General features: G+C 37.2%; 1 protein-coding gene across 3 annotated transcripts in view; it reads right to left on the bottom strand.

The window, feature by feature from the left end:
• The window catches only part of GRID2 (glutamate ionotropic receptor delta type subunit 2), a 1,458,531-nt gene that overhangs the window by 1,229,993 nt on the left and 203,173 nt on the right, over positions 1-25,365 (bottom strand). The window lies entirely within an intron of this gene.

The raw sequence follows: 25,365 nt of genomic DNA, 5'->3' as shown, positions 1-25,365 counted from the left end.
AGAAAAGCTTTTTAGTCGATGTACCATAATAAATGTATCTGACTATGCATAATCTGGCTAAAATCAAGCAGATCTAATGTGACACTGCAGCTGAGTGTAGCAGGCCATAAGACTACCAGCTAGAATATAGTTTTAAAAAAAGAAATTCTGAAATTCTTTCATTTTCATATCATGTATACATGTTGCCACACCCAAATGCAGAACAACCAGTTTTATTCATTTGAAAATCCTAAACAATGCTTTTTTTCTCTCTTGTTCTTTTTCTCCATCATTCACAAATCTTTTGCAATGTAAAATGCATGCTGCATTTTCAGTGCATTAACCCGTCGTATCATATTTAAAGTGTTACTAAGCCTAGGACCCTGCATTAACTATATCTGGTCTCCCACAGTACACAGAACAAGGAAATGCAATTATTTTAGTAAATATAAAAAAAAAAATAATTACGATATTGGTTCAAACAACAAAAACACTTGCTGATCATGTGAGACATATATAGCTTGAAAAAATTCCTGTGTACTTTGCCACTGAAAGTTATTAGCCATGCCCAGTTCTCCTCTATGGACTACCGGGAACCTCCTTCCTAGGTTATAGAGATGTTGGGAGGGTTAGGTGTTCTGTAGTCCAAACCAGGAGCTTTCAAACTCGGGTGACAATGACTAAGCTTGTGCATAACCCAGCTAAACAGTGGCATACTTAAAATACAAATTTGACTTTTTCTGATGGGTTTTTGTAAATATTCACTGTTAACATTTTTGCTATGGAGGAAAAAAATCCCACATAATTATTATTAATGATACCTGTGAAAAAATCCGGAACAGTAGTCGATGAAACACATTAGCCTCCCGGAATAGGAGGCCTATGCTTTCTGGTAAGGGTAAATCCATGCATGTGGTGGCGGTGAATCCACAAGGTGGATGGATTCTGTCTGTACTTGGAATACAAGATTATTTTCACCTATTATCACAATCTTGGGACTCTTTGTTTGTGTTAATATATTGAAACCTTGACTCGCTGTTTGACAAATTTGACTTTAGCAAAGCACTGTTATTTATGATATGATTTATAACATTAGGAACATTGCCAAGGAGTTGTTCCAGTTGTTTAGCCACATTGAGGTACCTGAAAGACATTCATACAGACCAAGGTACCTCATCTATGTAGTGAGCAACCAAAGAGTTGTGCAAATTGTTAAAAGTAATGTATCTGCAAATTTCTGTGTACCACCCTTAAAAACTAAAGACCCACTATCAGTATACAGCATTGTACCTGGATGATATAGTGATATATAGCACTGAATCTAAATCTCACTCATCCTGTGTCCAGGCAGTTTTGGAAGCTCTTTCTAAAGCAGATTTTACTGCAAATCCAAAAGTATGTAGGTTGGTTTAGAGGAAGTTAAGTACTTAGGCTACTATTAGCCATGGAGTCATAAAACCTCAGTTAAACAAAACTGAAGCCAGGGTGCACAGGTGTTCCATGCAGACCTGTGCAGGCAGCTTGTTCAAATCAATGACAGACTGCCTGCTGCCACCTGTCTCTATGCACATCCTTAAATGTACATCTGTGCAGATTTGATGGACAGATTGAGACACAGATACACAATACAGTAGTAACAAGCAGGAGTGCTGCCAGGATCTTAGAAGACCTGGGGCTCCCCTGGGTACCCCTTGGTAAACTTAATCTTGCATGCATAATGCCCTTTGGCAAATGGTGTGCCAGTCCACCTCTGGCAAATGTCTGTACCCCCCGAATACCTCTGTATTCCCCCAGCACTGCCTTGTACCCCTCTCAGCCACCTCTCCCAGAACACCACTGCCTCCAATGCCCCCACCAGCATACCAATGCCTTCAATGTCCCTAGCAGACTTATGCCTCCAATAACTGCCAGCACACTTATGCCTCCAATGCCCCTCCCAGCACACCAATGCCTCCAAAACCCCCCTCAGCACACCATTACCTCCAAAGCCTCATTCCAGCACACCAATGCCAACCCTTCCAATTTTCCTTAAAGCACACTACTGCTTCTGAAGCCCCCCTCAGCACACCAATGACTCGATGCCCCCCCCCAATGCTTCTAATGTCCCAGTACACCTGTGTATACCCCATCAGACCAGTACCGCCAATGTTAACCCAGCAAACCTATGCTCCTAATGTCTATGTACCCCCCAGCTCACCTCTGGCACCAACCCCCCCCCAGCAGACTTTTGTACCCTCCAGCACTCCTCTGCCACCAATAACCCCCAGCACACCTCCGCTTTTAATCCTCCTTCTGGCTCACTTCTGTGTACAAAGCCCCCAGAACACCTCTGCATCCAATGTCTCCTAAGCTCATCTCTGCTTTTATTTAATGGCCCCCAGCATACCTCTGCCTCCTATGTCCCCTCAAAGCACACCTCTGCCCTCAATGCCCCTCTCCCCAGGAACACTGATGCCTGCAATGATGCCCCCCAGAATGCCAATTCCTCCAATGCCCTCCTCAGCACACCAATTCCCCCCTAGCACACCAATACCTCTAACCCCCCCCCAGCACACAATTGCCTTCAATGCCCCTCCCTAGAACACTGTCTCCAATGCCCCCATCATACGACTGCCTCCAATGACCCCACCTTCCTCAGCCCACCAAAGCCCCTCAGCACACCAATGTCTCCAATTCTCCAGCAGCACAGCACCTCCTTCGATAACCCCCTCAGTACACCAATGCCTCAATGCCGTCCTCATCACACCAATGCCCTAATACCCCCCCAGAACACCAATGCCTCAAATGCTTCTCCCCAGCACACCACTGCCTCAAATATCCCCCCAGAATACCAATGCCACCGTTGCCACCTCCAGCACATCAATGCCACCAATGCCCCCTCCCCTCAGCACACCAATGCCTCCAATGCCCCCTAGAACACCAATGCCTCACATATCCCCCCATTCCCAGCATACCAATGCCTTCAATGCCCCCCAAGAAGACTGGTGCCTCCCTTGCCCCTCAGCACACCTTTACCTCAAATGCACCCCAGCACACCAATGCCTCCCTTTCCCCCAGCACACCAATGCCTTCCTTTCTGTCCATCCCCAGACCACCAATGCCTCTCATGCCCCCCCCCCCAAGCACACCAGTGCCTCCCCCCAGTGCACCAATGCCTCTCCTGCCTCCCCCAATAAAACTAGTGCCCTCTTTCCCCAGCACACCAATGCCTCAAATTTCCCTACCCCCTCCAGCAATTTATTCCTCCATTATATCCCCTCACTCCCTCAGCACAACTCTGCAGCCTTACACCTCATGATTGGTGCAGTTTAATTTACATCGTCTTTTTCCCAATTCTCTGATGATAGAAGGCTGCACGAGTGTAGCCTGAGGGTGGATATGGAGTGAGCCTGCCCACAATGTGATGTGATAGCATTACATAGACACTGTTTCTATTCAGAAGCCAGAGTGCCTGTCCTGCCTACTTCCCCTTCTGTACAGTGTGCACTAATGGAGGAACACAGTGTTAGCAAACTGTCAGTATGGAAGGTTGTGGGATTGGAATTGGCTCCAGTCACACATACTGTAAAAACACTTAGAGAGCCTGCATTTCTAGGACACAGCATGGGACAAAGCTGAGAAAGCATTTTAAACTAAAAAAAACTGGACTACCCCAGCAAATCGAGGACTGTTGGCAAGCGTGGTGTAGTAAATTATTTATTTTGGAGCACTGTAGAACACCTGTACAGTATATAACCTGAGTTATATCAAAACCTAAAATAGTGCAGCGCTGCCTGAGATATATCATATATATGAATTTATATCCTATTCAACACTGAACATTCACATGTAATAAAAATAAAACACACATAAAAGAGTGCATACATCAGTATGAACCTCCACAAATTATAGGGGAAACACCAAAGTGCCCTCACACACCATTCAATAACCAAAAGTGAATGATCAATAAGTCCCAAATAAAAAATAAGTCCAAAACAAAAAAATCTTCTGTAGTGCAACATGCCAGAATCTTCTGTGCTAATATAAGTGATGATCCTCCTCAGTAAATAATAATATACACTTCATCCAGTGTTATGTGGGACCACTCACCTCTGTATTGGACCTCAAAGCTTCCTAAGAGAAGATCCAGCCAAAAGGGTAAGTTCCGCTTTAAGCACTCCTCCCCCCTCGCCTGCCACATTTGACTTGTAATTTATTTTGAGGGGAGCGGGTACCTAGTTTTTGCAGGTACCCACTCCAACTTCTACTCTGATCACCTCCGATCCGAGAGGAAGTTCTCCTATCCTCCTCCCTCCCTGAAGTCTTCTGGGACACATCACAGGTCCCAAAAGACTGCCAGACCATTAATGAGGCGCAGCACGACTCCCGCATTCGGAGTGCGCACCCAGCTGTGAATCCGCAAGCTCTCACAGCTGGGTGCTCACAGTTGATATGTCAGAACCTGGGAGAGGGAGACAAGTGACGGTTCAGGTAACTACATCGCTGGATCCTGGGACAGGTGAGTGCGTGTTTATTACTTTATTACTTTTTATAGCTGCTGTCTTTTAATAAACACAAAAACAACTACATGCATAACTACTGATGATTTTTGTTTTGGACTTATTTTTTGTTTTGGACTTATTTATCATTTACTTTTGGTTATTGCATGTATATGATATATCTTGGGGTAGCGCTGCACTATTTTATGTTTTGATGTTGTACAAGGGTGTTGATCAGTGTATGCTTGCTACTCACTTTAGAGAGTTTACTGGCTGTGCTAATTGCTATTTTTTTTATAACCTTTTTTTATTAATTATAGCAGGAATAAATGAACCACTGTTCAAAATTTCTGCATTAACACAAAGCATGACAAGCATACATTTTCAACAGGTATGTTTATTCATTTGTTATCTAACTTTCTGTCTTTCTGTCAAGACATGTTGCAGATATTTTAAGCCTCCCAACGTGTTAATTTGAATGCAAGAAAGATGGAGAAGGAACTTCTTTCAAGGTGGCATGTTATAATTGTATATCAAGTTTTTTTGCCTTTTTTAAACACATACAGTATATACCCTTTGCTGTTCTTTACACTTTTTTTTGACATTTAATTAGTCATTGTAATAAATTAGATGAAAAAAGCAGGGGTCATTTTACAGTGCTGTACAAAAACAATATGTTTTCATTTCTTTATGAATAGGTATCTTCATGTTATATAAATATTATGTAACTCAGAATTTTTATAGCTGCATTTTACCCAGTAAATGACATTTAGGTAAATTGTAAAAGGGATGTTACACAAATAGTATTCATCATGGTACCACTACTGTAAACATACCCTTCAACATGTTCCCAGGGCTAAGCCAGATTATAGACATACTAGATCAAGACCTTTAAAGAGTATGAAAGATTAATAGGATAGAAAAATGACAAGTGAGTAAGCTGCCAAGGTTTTGGGCAACACTTAGCTTAAGAAAGAAGGTAATTGTAACCTACAGGGAACATCTGTCAAGGCGATGAATAGCATGGATTAAAAAAAATAGCAAAAAAACCTAGGAAAAGCAGTTTTTCTATATCAAACAAATTTAATATACTAATCTGTTTTATCCACCAGCTCACTTAGACCGGATTTAAAAATATCCCAGAGTTATAAACATTTTAAGGAAAACAATCTTTAAAATCTGTGATATTTTTGGTTTGTAACATTCTGAAACATAACATAATTGCAAAGTTAAGCAATAATATAATTTAAAATATTAAATCATGCTTATTGACATGGTCAATAAACATCAGCTATCAACTGATATACTACTGTGACTATACATTTTTCTTCCATAGCAAACCCTTAATCCGAGCTTTTGATGAGGGCAAGAACCTGTTCCCCATGACCCTGGCCCAGTGGTCTGCAGGTGGGGGCTTAAAGGAATCTGGAAGACCACTTTAACAATAAGAGGGCAAACAGATACCGCTCTTCATGTGAATGAGTACAGGGTATATAGTACCCTCATTCATTCACAAAAAAAGTTGTAACCTAGAAATAAAGATACTCAAACAAGTCCTTAATGAAAATAAATTTGAAATCCCCAAAAAAGGCCCTCGTTCTTAATCTATTGTCAATCGCATCATCCAGCGAAACAGTTCTACAATGATCATAATGCTCAATGACCATCAACCCACAAAAAAATCTCCCATCGAGACATGTGCTTGTCATCAACCGAATGACAATCTGGTGGATGACAGCTGTTATATACAGTACAAGGGGCCTCCAGGGTACTGTCTTTGACCATATATGGACATGACTATGTAAGGGCAATGTTGTCACTGCCCCATGGTGGGAAGGTGACATGGGGCAGTACCTGCGTGCCACCACACCAGGGTTGTGAGGAAGAGGTTCTTGTCCTCATCAACATGGGGACAAGGTGCTTTGCCAGGGGTTCTCCATGGAAAGGTACCTCCAATGTTCAAGCCATGTTTCCTGATATCTTATAGTGAAAATAAAATTAAGTGCGCTAAACAATTGTAATGGTGTTCTTCAAGTGAGGAACACTAAATAATGCTCAAATCAAAAAGCAAATATTAACTAATGTTACACAACAAACAATTAAATGTGTAAACCAAACAGTGTACAAATAATTTAAAACTTATAGAAAATGATGGTGCACAAAAACACAAATGTGTGCACAATCCCAAATAAAGAATAAAGTCCAAGTAAGAATGACAAATGTCCGTGATGAGTGACAAAACAGAACAATAGTGCTCCAAGTAACAGCCAGAAAACAACTTGATGTGTCTGATGTCCCACCACCGATATAGATTTTCTTCTTACCAGAACTCAATAGTAAAAGGGCATATAGACAGCCAAGTCCAAAGATAGGAACCTCATGTGGAAGAGAAAAATAGGTGAATATCTTCCCACACCTTCCTTTAAGAGGGTGGGTAAGCCTCTTACCGGATGGTCACACAGTTAGGGCCTGTGGATATTCCCTTGCTGAAGATACATTTCCTCCTCTACTTCAGGTCCCTCAATGGACCAGTGATTCCTGTTGGTCTTAGGCTACTCAGGTCCTCAGTGTTAAACCTTCTTCTAATCCTCAGGATTGGGACTTCCAAAAGCAGTGCCTACTGCATGGAGGGCAATAGCACAAACCTCTGTCACATTTCACAGTACTCTGCCACCATCCACGGAGCTGCCTGGATCTCACGTCCGCTGACCACAGACCCGGGCAGCTCCGTGTATGGTGGCAGAGTACCGTGAAATGTGACAGCGGTTTGTGCTGTTGCCCTCCATGCAGTAGGCACTGCTTTTGGATGTCCCAATCCTAAGGATTAGAAGAAGGTTTAACACTGAGGACCTGAGTAGCCTAAGACCACCAGGGATCACTGGTCCATTGAGGGACCTGAAGAAGAGGAGGAAGTGTATCTTCAGCAAGGGAATATCCACAGGCCCTAATTGTGTGACCATCCGGTAAGAGGCTTACCAACCCCCTCTTAAAGGACACATTTGCAGCACCTAATTAAAAGTTCATTCAGCACTTAAAGCACAAGAGCACTTTTATATGGACTTTTATTATTGCAGTTGATCATTGATTGATTTTTATTCATATATTTACACTGTTATTTATATTCTATGTTCTAGAGGATGCACTGTTTTTTGCACTATTAAGATTTAGCACTATCGACACTTTAATTACATTTATAGCAGCGCTGACATTTTATAACATTTATTGAGAGACTCTGTATCACTTTTACTGAAGTGTTGCACATTCACAGAGATACAGTATTTTCTTAGGGAAAATGCCTTTAAGACAGCTAACATTATGAGGTCCTTTTTCAAAAGCAAATATATTTTTTCCACAATTGTATTACTCTCTGCAATAATTCAGGTGCTATCTGTTAATGTTTAGACTTTTTATTCTAAACAGTATAGATGTGCTTAGTTCTAGTTAAAAATTGTAATAATTAAAAATGCTATGTACTGTTTCTATTGCAGCAATAAAAAAGAGAACAATAAAATATGAAAACATGTTCAGGATATGTAAAATAAGCTCTGACACTTACCAAATAACCTTACAAAGTAAATAAATATTCCCTCTTCACACTGTGTCCAAGTATGCCATTATCTTTCAACACCCTTATCAAATGTCATGAACTAAAGAGCTGCATAAAATAGAATTACTGAACTTTATCTTCCCCAAAATGAAATTTTAATGATTTAATGCAAAGGTAACATTTTACCTTGTGCTCATAATAACTGACCTTGAACTATGCATTTTCTTGAATATCTGCATTTTAGAAAGAATACAATATTCAAAAATGCACATCTAACTGATACTAAATAAGGGTTTTATAAAAAAAAGAAGAAGTTTACATTCATAGCAAAAAATAAATAAAAAATAAAAATGACCCCTTAATTTAGGATAGTGGTTTAAGACTTGTAAGTTGTTTCTTTTTGCTGGCTGTGCATCCAAACTATTGGTTAATATCACAATTAAATTTTACATTCATTTGTTCCAAATTGCATATTGCTATTTCAGGCTGTTTCAGGATCTGTCCCATTAAGCTAGATTGCACATATGTTGCACTGATAATGGGTGGTAGATAACCAAGGGGCACATCATTTTAAAGCAGTTTAAGAGATGTTTTACCTGCACAAGCATTTGTATTTCTGTCCATCCATTCTTGATATTTGCACAACTTTATTCCACAGCACATTCAATTCTATCAGGGCAGAGATCCTGATATATCTCTGATGTAGTTTCACTTTGACTTACAGGTCTCAACCCCTTCCTTGTGACTGGATAGTGAAAGGAGAAGCAGCAAAGCCATTAGCTTGTCTCTCTGTCAATGTCAATTCTCCTATCAGCTTGCTTCTTGCAGCTTAGACACACCCCCCTGGCTCATTGTGCTGCTTCTCGCTCCCCTCTTTGAGTTCTGCTGTATGTATGGTACAGCAAACTCCAAGTGGTTGATTCTATTCAGAAATCAGACACTTGCACTGCCTGCATTTAAAATATACACATTTAATGATGGTCAGAGCTGCATTAAATTGTGTCTTTTTTATCTGTTTTAAGTCCAGGTTTAACTTTAAGAAATTTAGGACCATTCACTGTAGTTAATACTTTAAAAAAAAAAAAAAGATAGCATCAATCACATCCAGGTAGCTTTAGTATCTCTCTCTCTCTCTCTCTCTCTCTCTCTCTCTCTCTCTCTCTCTCTCTCTCTCTCTCTCTCTCTCTCTCTATATATATATATATATATATATATATATATATATATATTTTTTTTTTTTTTTTTTTTGCTGTTGTTTGTTTTCCATAAGTATGATGATTCTTTTTTCTTTTTACTTCTTTATTTTAGAAGTAGAATTATGGCTAAAAGTTGTTAATTTTAAGTAGGCTGCACTTCCTAAAGCAGTTTAAAATCCTCACATATACCCATGGAATTGACTATCCTCAGGTGATACACAGAGATTAAACAAATCCTCCTACATAAGTATTACATGTTTATTTGCAGCCATTTTTTCTGCAGATAATTCTAAAAACACACAGATTTTTTTCTCAGCTCCAGCAGGGGGCACTGCATATCTCAGTGAGGGTAGCTCTGAGACCTGATTGGTAGGGAAGGGGCACACCTTCCTCCTCACAGTACACAATATTTATATAGAGCTGTGGATATCAGTCACGGGCTTTGTGCTGGAACTCTCCTCCCCATTACCTTTTTATCTCTTGGTTTGGGGAAAAGCTGTTGGAATTGACTCATGCTGATAATAGAGGAAAGAGGCAGCAGAGAGAAATTACATTCTGCTTTGGATAGAGAAAAATACACAATATAAAGGATGGGCTTTGTTCTTATTCCATGTCAAGAGTTTTATAACCACTTTGAAGAACACACCACACTTCATGCTATGATCCCTCGGGCAGGGATCAGTTCAGCTGTTTAAAAAAAAATAATTACAGAGGACCTAGCTTTCACATAAAAATATAGCACTCTTAATCACAAATCATCCAACATTTACAGACTACAATGCTGTACATAAGAAGTGCAAAAACAACCCCCCCCCCCCCTATATGTCATTATTGTTTCAGGTCAGACTCTTTACTTAAGAAAACAAATTTACTAAATGCCTCAAGATTCTGGGTAAAGAACTTTGCATTCTGTCATTACTATAAAATTGAAACACATTTATTTATGTGGACTTGTGAGAAAATTCCTACAGGATAATGAGCTTAGATATAAAAAAATGAGTATAGTGAACTAAAGAACCATCAGAGTGTAGACTGATACAGATAAGTATCTTCATATATGTTAAAAAACTGAGATATGCAGATACAATTTGATTATAAAAAATGAGAGCATAAAATTGAACACTTTTCAATGTATCTAGAAGTAGAAACATAGGGTCCATTTACCATTAAGTTTTCCCCATATGTTATGCACTTTATAGTGTATGCATTCTTCAGGCAAGTGTACAGGAGTAATTCCTAATAAACTACAAACATAAAATATAAGTCTTTTTGGTCCTCATATTGTAATTACAAACCACAACTTATTTTATCTGCATAGTGCATGCATTTAACATGCTTTTTTTTTTTTTATTTCTATTAATTAAAAAAAAATCATACTGTATTTATATGTTAAAGGAAGGCTGCACAAAGCCTCACCCAGCTTCCTTCCAGAGAAATAGCTACTAATATTGTAGCATAAAAACATAATGTGGAGGTGAGCTCAATCCAAGGAAATGATCTTGTAATATAAAACTGTTTAAATTGATGCAGACTGTTATTATATTGATCCCTGGACATTTTAGATACTACTTTGTAATGACAATCATGAACTCTCACATACTCCCAATGCCCCAAACCACTCGCTTCCCATATCAACTGGAAATTTCATTCAGCTCTAGCATTACACAGGGAAATTATTTTCATTAAAATTAATTAGCTTTGTGATTGTGGTATTTCACCATTTTAAACATTCAGGTTAGCCTGACATGATGGATTGCTTGGCAGTGTTACAGATGGGACTAACAGTATGTTCACAATAAATAATAGGTCTGAACAAGGAAAACACAAATGAAGCAAAATTCATGGAATCAAATTTTCTCAGTGTAAAACCATTACTAGTCCAAGCCTGGCAACTTAATTAAATAGAGGTAATTAAAATGCTAAGGAGTTCTTGGCAGAAATATGGTGTCAAAAAGCAGTGGCTGTTTAGTTGTATTAAGAGTTTGCAAAGTCTCTTACAACCTTAAGCTGATGGAATACGATTGAGTTGCATACATTAGATACATTTGTGCCATCCCCAAGAGACGCTAAAACATTTTTTTTTTAAGTAATTGTGGGTGCATTTAATTGACAGTATAATAGGGTAATGAAATATTTTCCAAAATGCCTAATTATTGCTTAATTAGGATTCATGTAGTTTCCATGACAATAATATTTCCTGTGAGGAAATATGTTCTAAATATTATTTGCTTATAAACAGGAAGGCTCCATTTAGAAATTGGATATATTTCTGGATGCATTTGTTTACACTCAATTCATGACTAGATGTAGTATGCTTTGTTACAGTAGTTCATATGCTCCATTTGCCAACTGCTGATTCACAGTAGCTTCAAGGTGTACAAAGAAATAATGGAATTGGTATCTCGTCAACTGATATAACTCTACCTGATATAATTTATTAAAATCCCTCTAAATGGAAGTGAAATTCATCTCCAAAATTCCCTCAAAATAATCGGTTCATTTTGGTCCCCAATGTCTGATATCTGTGAACACCTCATGTGTCATAGAAATATGCTGCCTAATCTTGTGGGATCTCTGAGCAGGGTCAGGCCTGGTTAGTACTCAAATGGGAGACCTTCTGGGAATATGAAGTGCTGTAGGCTACAAAAAAAAAAAAAAACAGGGGACATAGCCATTCAGGATGTCCGTCTGCACTGGTCATTGCATTACAAATGCTCTATGTTTTGGGACTGTCAGCCTGCTTATCTATCCTGTGTATACAAGCTTGCCAGTGGAATCTGTGAGCTTTTAATAAACACTGATGTTTACTACGGCATTCAGGATGGAAATAGGTCTTTCTTTCTTTGTACTACTCTGATATTTATTGTGGAGTGATGACCTTCTTCCCCCCAACGATCATCCAGCCTATGGTGACATTTCATAAGGTTTTTGGTCATTATGACATTTGGCCCATCTACTCTGGTAAGAGGCATGGGGATTATCACTAACTAGTGGTGGATTTCTTTGCACTGGAGTTGGAGGATCATATGTAATGGTTTTCTGCTCACAATGGACTTTATATTTGTTCTTTCATCTCATGTACTGTACATAACATGGACACTTATATGCACCTTATCTTTTGTTCACTTTTATTAGTGTGCCATTGTCACACTATTTTGATGAATTATTAATTTTTTTCCGGGGAGCCTTGATACCGGCATCGAGAGAACAGTGGAGAGCAAGTTAATTACCCTATCCCAATATCTAGCAATCACAGGGCACAGCCATATAACATGTGTGAAGTCAGCTCGTGCACAGTCGCATCTAGTGCAACTGGGGGTAGGTATACGATTCATAGCATGTAGTCTAGTGTGAGCCAGATATGTCTGATGTAGCATGTATAAATGTATCAATTTATTATTAACCTCCCTGGCGGTATGATTCTTTTGGATTTTAGGTGCTGAAAGCGGTACCATTATTTTAGGTGCTGAAAGCATGTAATTCTTGTGAATGAGCAGCCCAAACCAACTGTATACATTTATTATACATATTATATATATATATATATATATATATATATATATATATATATGTATGTATACATATATTATATATATATATTATATATATATATATATATATATATATATATATATATATATATACGTATATATATATATATATATATATATATATATATATATATATATATATATAAATAATGTATACAGTTGGTTTGGGCTGCTCATTCACAAGAATTACGTGTATATATATATATATATATATACGTGTATATATATATATATATATATATATATATATATATATATATATACACATATATATGTATATATATATATATATATATATATATATATATATATATATATATATATATATATATATATGTATATATGTATATGTGTATATATATACGTGTATATATATATATATATATATATAATATGTGTGTGTGTGTATATATATATATATATGTATATGTGTATATATATATACGTATATATATATATACTGTATATATATATGTATATATATATATATATACATATATTTACATAAAAAGTACAGTAAAACTGCAGGAAAGGGCACTGGGGGGTAATGTAATGTGATTTTATTTTATTTTGAACGATATCAGTGTGTTTGGTGCATTTTACATTCGAATTTGCCGCCGGTTCCACCCCCCGGCGGACGTCACGTCGCCGGAGACGGAAGCCGGGGCTCGCAGACGATCAGGAGAGAGCTCCGCCGCCGCACACCGCTCGCAGTCTTCGCTGGATCCCGGAGAAAAGGTAAGTAAAACCTCCTCCAGCATCCAGCGATCTTCTTAGCGCTACCCCGAGTGTGACTCGGGGTTACCGCTTTTGGCACTAAAATCTTACCCCGAGTCACACTCGGGAATACCGCTAGGAAGGTTAACAGCCGGGGAGACCTGTAGGTGTGAGGAGCATGCTGCTTCCCACTTCTCCTCAGACATATCCGAGATGAGTTGCCTCCACCTAGAGAAAACTAGCAATGGGGTTTGGTTAATGGTGGCTGTCAAGTGGGAGTATATTTTGGAAATAAGACCCTTGGGGCCCTGGGACCTCAATATTTATATTAGTGGATAGTTGGAGAAGAGCATGTCTAAAATCCTCGAGCCACACAAGAGAGGCAGAAGGAGATTAGGGAACAAGTGGCTGAGGAACTGGTGTAGGAAGGAAGGGTTTGAGTTCCTGGAGAACTGGGCTGACTTCTTAGTCGGCTACCAGCTCTTTAGTAAGGATGGGCTGCACCTTAATGGTTCCTGATCTTTGCTGACAGTATTATGACAGGAAATGTACCAGGGGATTGGAGGAAAGCTAACGTGATACCGATATTCAAAAAAGGGCAGAGGCATGTCCCGGAAAATTATAGGCCTGTCAGCCTGACACCTATAGTATTTAAACTTCTGGAGGGGATGATAAGGGACTATATCGTAGAGTTTGCTAAAGACAACAACATCATCAGCAGTAATCAGCATGGGTTTACAAATGGGCATTCTTGTCAAACCAATCTCTTAACATTCTACAAAGAGGTGAGCTGTGAGCTAGATAGGTAGAGACCAGTGGATTTGGTGTACCTGGATTTCGCTAAGGCACTTGATACAGTTCCTCACAAACGCTTAATTTATAAAATAAGGTCTGCAGGCATCGACCGCAAGGTTTACTCTTGGATATGGAACTGGCTAAAAGGGCGTGTCCAAAGGGTGGTAATAAAAAGCGCATACTCAGACTGGTCTGGGGTGCTAAGTGGGGTCCCCCAAGGCTCAGTCCTGGGACCAACCTTGTTCAATTTATTCATAAACATCATTGAGGACGGGATCAGTAGTTCTATATCAGTTTTTGCAGATGACACAAAATTGGACAGGGCAATAACTGCACAGCATGAAGCAGATATCCTCCAGAATGACCTGAACAAAATAACAAAGTGGGCAACGACATGGCAAATGAGGTTTAATGTGGAGAAGTGTAAGGTTTTGCACTTGGGAACTAAAAACATAAAAGCACAATACACTTTAGGGGGGGAACCTTTGGGGGAATCAAAAATGGAGAAAGATCTGGGAGTCTTGGTAGAGGATAGACTAAGCAATAGCATGCAATGTCAAGCGGCAGCGGCCAAAGCCAGCAGAATATTAGCATGCATAAAGAAAGGGATGTATTCCAGTGATAAAACTATAATCCTACCACTTTATAAAACTCTGGTCCGACCGCATCTGGAGTATTCTCTCCAGTTCTGGTCACCAGTCCTCAGGAGGGATGTGTTGGAGCTGGACAGAGTCCAGAGAAGGGCAACTAAACTAATAAGGGGATTGGAGGACCTTAATTATGAAGAGCGTCTGCAATCGCTTGATTTATTCTTCCTGGAGAAGAGACGCCTGAGAGGGGACATGATAGCAATTTATAAATAACCCAATGGTGATCTAAGCATAGAAAAAAAGCTATTCAGCCGAAAGGATTGCATGAGGACTCGAGGGCATACAATGCGTTTAGAGGAGAAGCGTTTTAACCTCAGGCAACGCAGGGGGTTCTTTACTGTTAGGGCTACAAGATTGTGGAATTCTCTACCACAAGTTACAAGGTAGTTTCTGCGGGAAGTATGGCTACTTTCAAAAGACTCTTGGACATACATCTCAAGGATCAGAACATTCAGGGGTATGAGAGATGATTATGGCCATACACACCTACACAGGTTGAACTGGACGGACTATTGTCTTTATTCAACCTCAACTACTATGTAACTATGTAAATTGGATATACTTGTACAGTGCACTAGCAGGGAGATTATATTTCCTTTGCAATTCAGTGTAAGGTAGAATAATGTTATTACAATATATGTCTCTAATATATACAATAATCCTTTGCTGCCAGAAGGCACTATTAGTGGAACACAAAAGGTATGGTAGCATAGGGTTGTGCCAAATAGGGAGATCTTCCATGATATCCATGAACCCAGATATTCATTTGGCTTCACGCCAAACTGCACAAGCTAAGTTCAGAATAGGCAAGTTCACCCTCTCTAAAGCTGTCATTGGTGCCTCTAGTGCTATCAATAAGTGGTGTATTTTCAGGGTGTAAGCTAAATATGACTCAACTATTGCTGGAGTAATCAGTGTAAGCCATTCTGTCAAATGTCTAAGCTGTCCTGCCAAATAGTAGTAATATAGATTAGGTAATGCCATCCCTGCTTCATCTTTAGGGTGTTAGAGCGTGGCGTATTTAAGTTTTCGCTTAATGTTTGCCCAGATAAATGAGCTAAACATTGCGACCAGGTTTTTAAAAACTGCTTTGAGTACTATGACTGGCATGTGAAAAGTGATGTAGAGTCATTTAGGTAGGAGAATCATTTTAATTAAATGTATTCTACCTGCTACCGACAGTAGAAGTTTAGCCCATATTTGCAGTTTGGTCTTAATAGTATACAGTAGAAGTTCTAAATTCATCTCTAAGGTGTCAGAGGCTTAAAGTGTCATGTATATCCCCAAGTATTTTAATGACGTCACCATTTTAAGAGGTACAGCCGTTCCATCCCAGGAGAAGTCCTGGGGATGTAAATGCATTAAGACAGATTTCTGCCAGTTAATTTTAAGACCAGAGTAAGTAGTTATGGTAATTTTGAACACCCAACTTATTTGCAAGGACAATAAAACAAAACAGGATTGCTTGGAAGTGATTAGATGATAGAAGTGAACAGAACTTTCCGTATTTACTAAGCTAAGTTCACATTCATTTGCAATATAATCAGTGACAATTCCTTTTGGTAAACTAACCCCATTGCCTCCAGAGAGGTGAAGAATATAAACAGTTAATATTTTCTAGTGTTTGAGGTACACCAAAATTGCATAATCCATAGACCTTTGGCTTGCCTTTTTTCCTTAGTACTCCCCTTCATCTTATGCCTAATACAGTAGATGTAATTGTTTGAACTCTGCTGTTCCACACTCTTTGTTGCAGAATCACTGAGAGAAGCCACTGTGTAAATGAAGAACTAAATTAAATTTACATTTTGTTCTAGCCTCACAAAAAAGGTACAAAAGGTTTTAAGTGGAATTTCCAGGCAAATGTCTAAGCTAACAAATAAAATACATAAAAATGTGTTCTTTTCCCTGCCACTGGATTTGTATTTATGTCTATCTAGTCCTGAGAGTACACAGCGCTGCGACACAGGAAAACCTGAACTGGCAGAGGAAGAGACTTGATTGTTCTCTAATGCTGTTCTATAATGCAGTCAAGTTACTGATAGCTCCCCCAGCTTGTGACTGGATATGTAAATGAAAAGCAGAAGACTGATGAGCCCATTTCTCTGTTATTCTATTCTGCTGTTATTAGCATGCCTTGTTTTAGCACTGCAGCACAATTGACTTGCTCTTTGTGCTGCTTCTACAGTATCTTTCCTAGATTGAGCTCTGATTTTCAAGGGACTGCCAGACATTGATACTAAATCAAAATTAGGCATTTACCCACCTGGAAATAAAAAAACAAAACACAAATAATGATGTATTATTGAATACAAAATAACATTCACATATGTTTTTAGGTCTGCCTGGATTTCAGCTTTAGAAAGATTTTTTTCTAAATAATTTAGTCAGTCTTTAAATATGAACTATCATTTTTGTGTTATTAATAAAAAGGGAGAAACACGTACAATACAAAGTGATTTTTTTTTTTCTGGAAAATTAGTAAAATGAAAAAAAAAAAGGATAATATTCCTTTATTTAATGTACAGTATGTATATATATATATATATAGATTTTATGTATTAAAAAATAATTTCAAAAAGTATATTTTTAATAGGTCCTTTTCTGCCTTTGGAATTTATAAAAAATAAATAAATTGAAAAAGAAAGCTTCCCTAAAAGGACAACCTTCCCCAATGAAATGTGTATCACTTTAGTATTATAAATATTTATAAAATGTTCCTGAATCAAAAGGCTCATAGCTAAAATTTAATAGTTCTGGTCCAAATGAAGTACATGAGTGTAAAAATCCTTAGATAAAGAGTACCCAGTTTCCATACTTGTTATCACAAAATGTTGGAACTGACTTTGTGTCAGCTCACAGGTCCAATCCTCAGGTTTCCCCAACTAGTAACCACTGACAATCACACAAAGGACAAAATCTTAAGAAGAAGGAGATGGTATGCCTGTATGCAGCAATCATTCTGCCAGCAAAAGGCCCAAGCACCAAGAAGTAGAACCCCATATAAGGAAAAGAGGATGTCAGCAAGAGAGTGGGCAGGGAAACGCAGAAGTTTGACTGCTTCTCTCAAAAGAGTAAGGGGGAGCCATCTGTTTGATACAAACAGCAAACCCTTGTACTGAAATTGCAACTTTTCATTTTCTTTTATTATTGAATTTTTAAAGGAACATGTCTAAACCTGAAAGCTCTGCTATAGTAACATACAAACTGTAGGTTGATAACTATTGTGAGGAGTACAATAAAAGAGAAAAAAAAAAGAAGAGTATATGAGAAAATAAAATAATTAAATAAACAACAACAAAAAAAAAGATAGGAAGTAAAGTGACTGCAGTTTTCGTGAAGGATGATTGCCCAAAAGAAAAGTGAATAAAAAGCTTTTATGTCACATCACATGCAACTAACAAAAAATGAGTGTATAGAGAGCTTGCCAAAAGTTGTTTTATAATGTGCATCGACCTGTCCTTGTGCCAGGTAAAAGCTTGAAACTTGGTACTTTTAGAATACTTTTGTGTAATTTCTTTGTTCCATATTTCCGGTGAAAATTACACACATTTTAAGGTAAAGGGAAATTAAAATAATTTTCAAAGAATATATAGATGAGAAAGTCTATATACCCTTGAGTGGTCTCAAAAGAATACATGGACTGTCTGAAACAAAATTGATGGTAAAATAGGTAGCAATTAGTACTAATGCTATGGATGATTAACACTCATTGCAGGCAGCCAATCGTCTGTCTCTCTAGAAGATAATGCAAGAAAGGAATGAAGCAACATTCCTAAGTTATGTAGCTGTTTAGGGAATATGAGTATGCAACATACTATAGAAAAGGTATTTAACTACTTTTAATCCTCATTAACATTTAGTATGACAAGAAGCCTGTTTAAGTCAAAAAGCATATTGATATGCATGATATCCCTCTTGGGTTAAGAACCAAATTAAAACTGGACAGGGTATCATGTGTAATAAATGTAAGGAACGCTGTGCTAAAAAATATCTGGTCTTGGCTAAGTGTTCCGTTTAAAAATGTTAGCTGTCTTGGTGATTCAAAAGGGTTAGTTTACTAAAGACAAAAAAGACTGTTCACTTTGCAAGGAAAGTTGTACCTTAAATTGTAATTTTCCCCAGTGCTTAGTAAATGATGTAAAGATCTGCCTACTTTCATCAATCATGTGCAAGCAAAAATTATCATTTTTTATTTTCCTTGCACATGCTTAGGCATTCTTTGCAAAGTAAAATGTCACTACATTCACTAAGCTCTGGGGAAAGGTTCATTGTAAAGTGCAAATTCTCTTGCAAAAAGTGAACAGGCTATTTGCCTTTAGTAAATCAACCTCAATGGCTTCTTAATTTGTTGACCTGCAAGAAGTGTAGGTTAGGAGATCTGACTTAAACCTGACTTCACTTGTTGCATGCTTCTTCCAGGTCATTAACTCAAAAAGTGTTATCCATCAGCATGACCCAGATACCATTTTTTTTTTTTTTTTAACACAGAGGTCAGCAGTTGTAGCTATATGTATGTATCTCGCCACATTTTTCCTTTTGATTACAAAGGATATATAAGAAACTAGTGGTATTTTTTTTTTTTTAGATTTGCTAACTGTTGCTGTTTTTCTATCTTTTCATTTTTGTAGTATTATGATGTTATCCCTGCTGACAGGACACACGTTTAACTGTTTATTGGACTAATTAGGCTGTATTTCATACAAAAATTCAGTCTGATGAGTCATGACTTTCTGCCATCCATCCCTGATTTGATATAATAGATACACTTTCACTGCCATCATTAACCAACATCATTCATAGATTCTGAGAGCCAATGCCACCATCTCTACTTTCGCCAACAGTTATTGATATTCAAAACCTAGTCACCATGCCGCATCAAAAATAAACCTATTTAATTAAGCTAAATTCACAATTCTGAGTTCTTAAAATATATTTGCAATTAGAAGATATGCATTCGATTAAAAATGCTCTTTACATAAAAATATTGCACAAAGTTTATGATTTTACATTGATGGATTATTGCCAATGTCCTTTTTTACACAGGTATTGGAACTGTCCCTGTGGAGGCATTGACAACTGTTACAATGTACTGACACAAAGCATCAGATGCAACCCTTTTTTTTGAGACATAACAAAACATCATCTGTTAATTAGTACAAACATTTTGTACACTAATTACATTTACATAAGCACTGCATGCCCTGCCCAGAATTATGATAATACAATAAACCCAATCTCATTACAGATGTTTCAAGTTAAAGTAAATTTGTAAGATCTATTCCATAACACTTGTAACACATCTGTTTGGCTTTGATATTCTGGGTAACCTTGATAACTAAAAGGTCTGCAAATATAAATAACATGTTTTCTAAAGTAAAACAGTTTGTAAAAACATTTACAGGTAGATATATAAAAGCATTAGGAGCTTATGAAGGCTACCTATTTTATAATAAAGGTATCGTACGACCTAACGTCCAAGGTAACTATCATGATTTGCAAAAAAAATTTCTTTTTAGTTATCAATAGAGTAGGAAGCAGTTAAATCTGTATCAGTTTATTATTAGCTATTATGGTCTTGGGAGATTCATTTTTACCTCCTGTGCCAGAAGGTCTGTCTGAAGTAAGAGTAAATCTGTACACCATGAAAGACGTCCCCCCTTAAACTGGCCATACAATACTATTTTTATGTATTTTATTCATTTATTTATTTTCATTCAGCTATCAGTGTATATGAAGGAATGAATGAATCATCCTCTTTGGGACATTGTAGCCTAACAGTGGCAGCCACAACTGTTAGAATACACTGGTCAACGTGTGCATCATGTCCCTTTGATAGAGGTCAAGCAGGCATAGTGACACACTGATTGAATTTTGGCCAGTCCTGAAGGGATTTCAATGCATGGCCAGCTTTAGGCAGTTGATACCGAAAGACTTGCCCTTACCTCCCTTACTGGTAAAAATTGTAAAATAAATTGAATTTCACCTTACTTCCGGTCTCAGTGACGGTGATCACCAGGATAAGTAGATAAGGTTATTCTACCTAGCAGGAGACACATACACCAATAAAAACCTTTTCATTCCCTATTCAAAGCAAATACACTGGACTGGAAATGTAACCCTAACCATCAATTGAAACTGCACATGGTTCTAAACCTTCTACAAAATGTACTCTTAAGCCTGTGGTCATTCCACAGTAAAATTAATTTTAAAAAGTACAAAGTACCACTTGAAGCAGCAGGCCTAGCCTATTTGGTGATTCATTCATTTTAACTGAGGTTGTCAAATACCAGCTGAATTACTGGGATATACAATGTCAGAATAACTAAAGAGAGCAATTGTGATGCACAAAGCATTGATGCAGAAAAAGGAGGGGGGTACGGAGAGCAGGGAAGAGGGTCCAAAAAAAGAAAACGTCGGTAGGAGAGGGTATTTTTAATTCTAGTGGAATTCCTGTTAATGTTAATGAAGTGAAGGTGTTGGAAAAGGGCCTTAAATTTGCACCAGTTAAGAATTTCAATACATTTGAGACAAATGTCAGCATTTAGACATTCATGAGAAATCTTAATATTAAAAAATACTCCCTACTAATACTTCTCACTAAATACTTCCTTACTAATCCTAAAGAATGTTTTATTTTTTTTTAGGTGATGAATCCTATCAAAATTAAGGAATAAATTAACTTTTAACCCCCCCCCCCCTCGATATCCAGTAATAGATTTGTAAATATTTTTGGAAATATGGTGGCGAATGATCTAGAGATGTTAAACATTAAAAAAACGAGAGACCCTGATTATATTATAAGAGGTATACAGACACTTGAGAATGAAAATCATGTTGTAATTAGAACGGGTGGCAGGGGGGAGGGGTTGTGCTGATGTCTAAAGCCTATTATAAGACCAAAAGGAGTAGGCTGTTAGAGGACAGAAATGCTTATGAAATTCTTAATAGAGATCCAGTTTTTCAATAAGGAGGAGCTATCTAAACTAATTAAAAAAGGTCTAAAGACCAACATGAATATTGTTAAATCCCCTGAAATTGCTCTCTTTCAAAAATGTTATGTAAATATACCTAAACACACCAAATGCCTCTTGTATAATCCTTGCTGCTAGAATAACCATTGCACATTGTTGAAATCAATCTGGAATAACATTTTTCTATGTCATACAAAAGTTGAACTGGGTAATAATTAATGATAAATTGACTTGCATTTTACATAACTGTCTAACCATTTTTGAAAATACGTGGCGACCTTGGTTATATTATTCATCTACGAATATTAGAGATTTGTAAATGATTATCCTTAAATTGCCCACATTTTTTTTCTTCCTTTCTTATCTTTTTCTTTTTGTTTTAGTTTATTTGTTTACATCTTTGAAAACATTATTCCGTTTGATTAGCATTTAATAACAATTTTACTTATTATACAAAGTTAAAAACGACTTACTATAGTACTAATACTATATACTGGTCCTTTTAAGATCTTGTTTAACTGTTTGATTTGGTTAACAAATCTGCTATAGCCCTACTTTCTTTTTTTTTTAGGGTTAAATTTCAATGTCAATTATAATTTTATGTTCCTCCTTTATTCGCTTATTACCCTAGGTATATTGTACCTTATATCATTAACTATATGTTAATTTTACTATGTCAAGAAAAACAAAAAAAATCTTGGACGTTAAAAAAAAAAAAAGAAAAAGATCCTCAACCCATCAGGGTGTCATACACCAGTGATATATTTTCTACCTAAGATGCATAAGGATCCCCCCCCCCCCGGGAGGTCAATAGTAAATGAGGTGGATTCTTTAACATCTCAAATTGGTCAATATGTGGAGACTTTTTTGCAACCATAAGTTACTTCTACTAAGGTGTATCCTAAAGACACAAAGCATTTATTGCAAGTTTTAGAGGATATCCAAGTTACAAGCTCTTTTTTTCTAATGACAGCGGATGTATGTTCGCTTTTTACAATCATCCAACACACAGACACCATTGAATCTGTAAAATGAGCACTTGATAGTTGGAGCTCAATAGGAAGCATCAGAAGTTCTTACTTAGGTGTGGAGTTTGGTCTCCAGCACAACCATTTTTGGTATGGAAATCAGTAATATTTACAGACTACCGGAGTGGCTATGGGAGCACGTTTTGCTCCAAGTGTGGCCAATATTTGTTTGGCCCACTGGGAGGCAAACGTTGCATTTAAGGATAAACCCAAGGGGTTGATCTGTTATAACAGATTTATAGAGGATCTGTTAAAAATGGGGAAAGAGGGATGAGGGGAGCCTCCTCACTTTTTATGGAGAGATTGAATCAAATTAATAAAAATAAAGTGCTATTGTGAAAGTATGATCAGGCAAGTACGGTGTTTTTGAATTTAGAAATTATGATTGAAAGTGGGAAAATTTACACCAGAAATGAATGTAAGCCTATAGATTGTAATGGCTTTATAGCTATTGATAGCTGCCATTATAGACCATGACTGTGTAACATCCCGAAAGGACAGTTTTTCAGATTGAGGAGAAACTGCACAACAGTGGAGGATTTTGAGCAGCAATCTGACATTTTTAAAAAAGCAGTTTGTCCAGAAAGGTTATGATGAAGAAGTAATTAGAATGCAAATAGCAGAAGTACAAACATTGATAGAAATAAGTTAATTACTAATAAAGATTCGGTAACTGATGGGTGTAAACAAGTGGACGAATTTAAGAATAGTACTTGAATACAATGTGCAAAGTAAGAAAGTAGAAAATGTTTTTTAAAAATATTTAAATATTCGACTAAGTATAGGGTCTTGGGTAAAGTATTACCTCCATTTCCCAGATTTGTATATAAGAAAGCCCCTAATCTTAGGGATAGACTTGCACCAGGTAAGGTTGACCCACCTAGGGTTAATAAAAAGGAAATGCTCCCCTTCTTAGTAGGCTTGTATGGGTGTAGAAAATCTGCAATGATTACAACGTACCCAATAAAAGATTTCATTACTTGCTCTACCATCGGGATGGTATACACGGTGGAGTGCCTTTGTTCTACCCAGTATGTTGGACGTATATTGGACGTACATCTAGATCTATGCAAGTGAGGATTAGGGAACACATAAACAACAAAAAAAAAGAAGACAGAACAGAAAATGTTACCAAACATTTTTGGGAGACCAGCAATATGGACCCAAGAGGCTTAAAATTTTAGGGAACTAGAAAAGGTGCAAAAGCATTGGAGAGGGGGCAATTTTTTGGGATATTTGAGGCTAAAGTGTTAGCCCTGAGAGGTTTAAACATTGAGTTTGATCTCAACTGTTTTATAAGGAGTGACTAATTGTTTTACAGTAATACTACTGTCTGTTTTGTGAATAATTATATTAAGATTTTTTTTATTTATTGATGTTATTAGTTATTTACTCTGTATTGAGTATCAAGTGTTCTGTATGAATTTTGATTGGAATATTAAATATATATTTAGATTACATATTGACTTGCAGGAGTGTCAATAATATTTAGTGGCTCCAATGCAATAGTGTCATTGGATAGAGCTCTAATGGCACTTAGAACAAAGTGATTAGTTATTTTAATAAGTTGGGTGGAGGAGCCAAGCCTGTCATGTCATGCAGGAGTCGCGTATATCTGGTGGTGAGTCAGCCCGAGATTTTGCTCTAATTAATGCTTTTATTATGTTATCTTGTAAGTGTATTTTATTGTGGGGTGTTTTAAATAAAGTACAATATAGAGTACACAATATTCGTGCCTTTCTGCCTTGTATGATTTGTGAGCTGAGTCCATGTGAATCTTTGGCAAGTGAATGGGACAGATGTTCTATGTTAACCAAGGAGGATACCTGGGTTAAAGATTGATGAGTTTGTTGGTAATTTTATTTAGGTGAACAGGCCCTTCACCTGGTGATGGATGTGCACTATGCATGAAGAGTGAAGACATGGGGTGTTTTGCTAATTAACTTTCATCACTCTTTTTTAATACCTGGAATTTGCTGGATATTTCAGTATACATTCTATGGGACTGTGTACTATTTATATGTTACATGTTATTGATTAGGGTGTTGTGCTACACTGAATTTATTTGAAAATATTACTTTGGTGTTGTGGGATCACTTCACAGTGTTTGGCTGTGCAACACACATGTTTATTTATTTATTTTTATTTAATCTTTATAAAAAGTGTATGTTAATTGTGCTGATTGTAACCATTATATTATTTGTACACAGAGCTCCATAGAAGAACATAGGAATTATAGTAAAGGTTAACAGTTAAATGATGTGGGACAATTGGTAAGAAGCAGATCATCTGTGTTCAGTAACTATAGCTTTGTCTGCATCAGTGTAATGGTACTTAAACCCTAGAAGTTAAAGTTTCCTTTCAATAAATTGCTGAAATATGAGGGAAATATGTCATACAGCAGCTACCCTAGCTTTTCTAAGAGTATTAGTAAGTCATACTTAAAAAAA

This window comes from Pelophylax lessonae, assembly GCF_965119305.1.
Source record: "Pelophylax lessonae genome assembly, chromosome: 1".
Classification (NCBI taxonomy): domain Eukaryota; kingdom Metazoa; phylum Chordata; class Amphibia; order Anura; family Ranidae; genus Pelophylax; species Pelophylax lessonae.
Note: the sequence above shows the minus strand (reverse complement) of the source record. Positions and strands in the feature narration are given on the sequence as shown.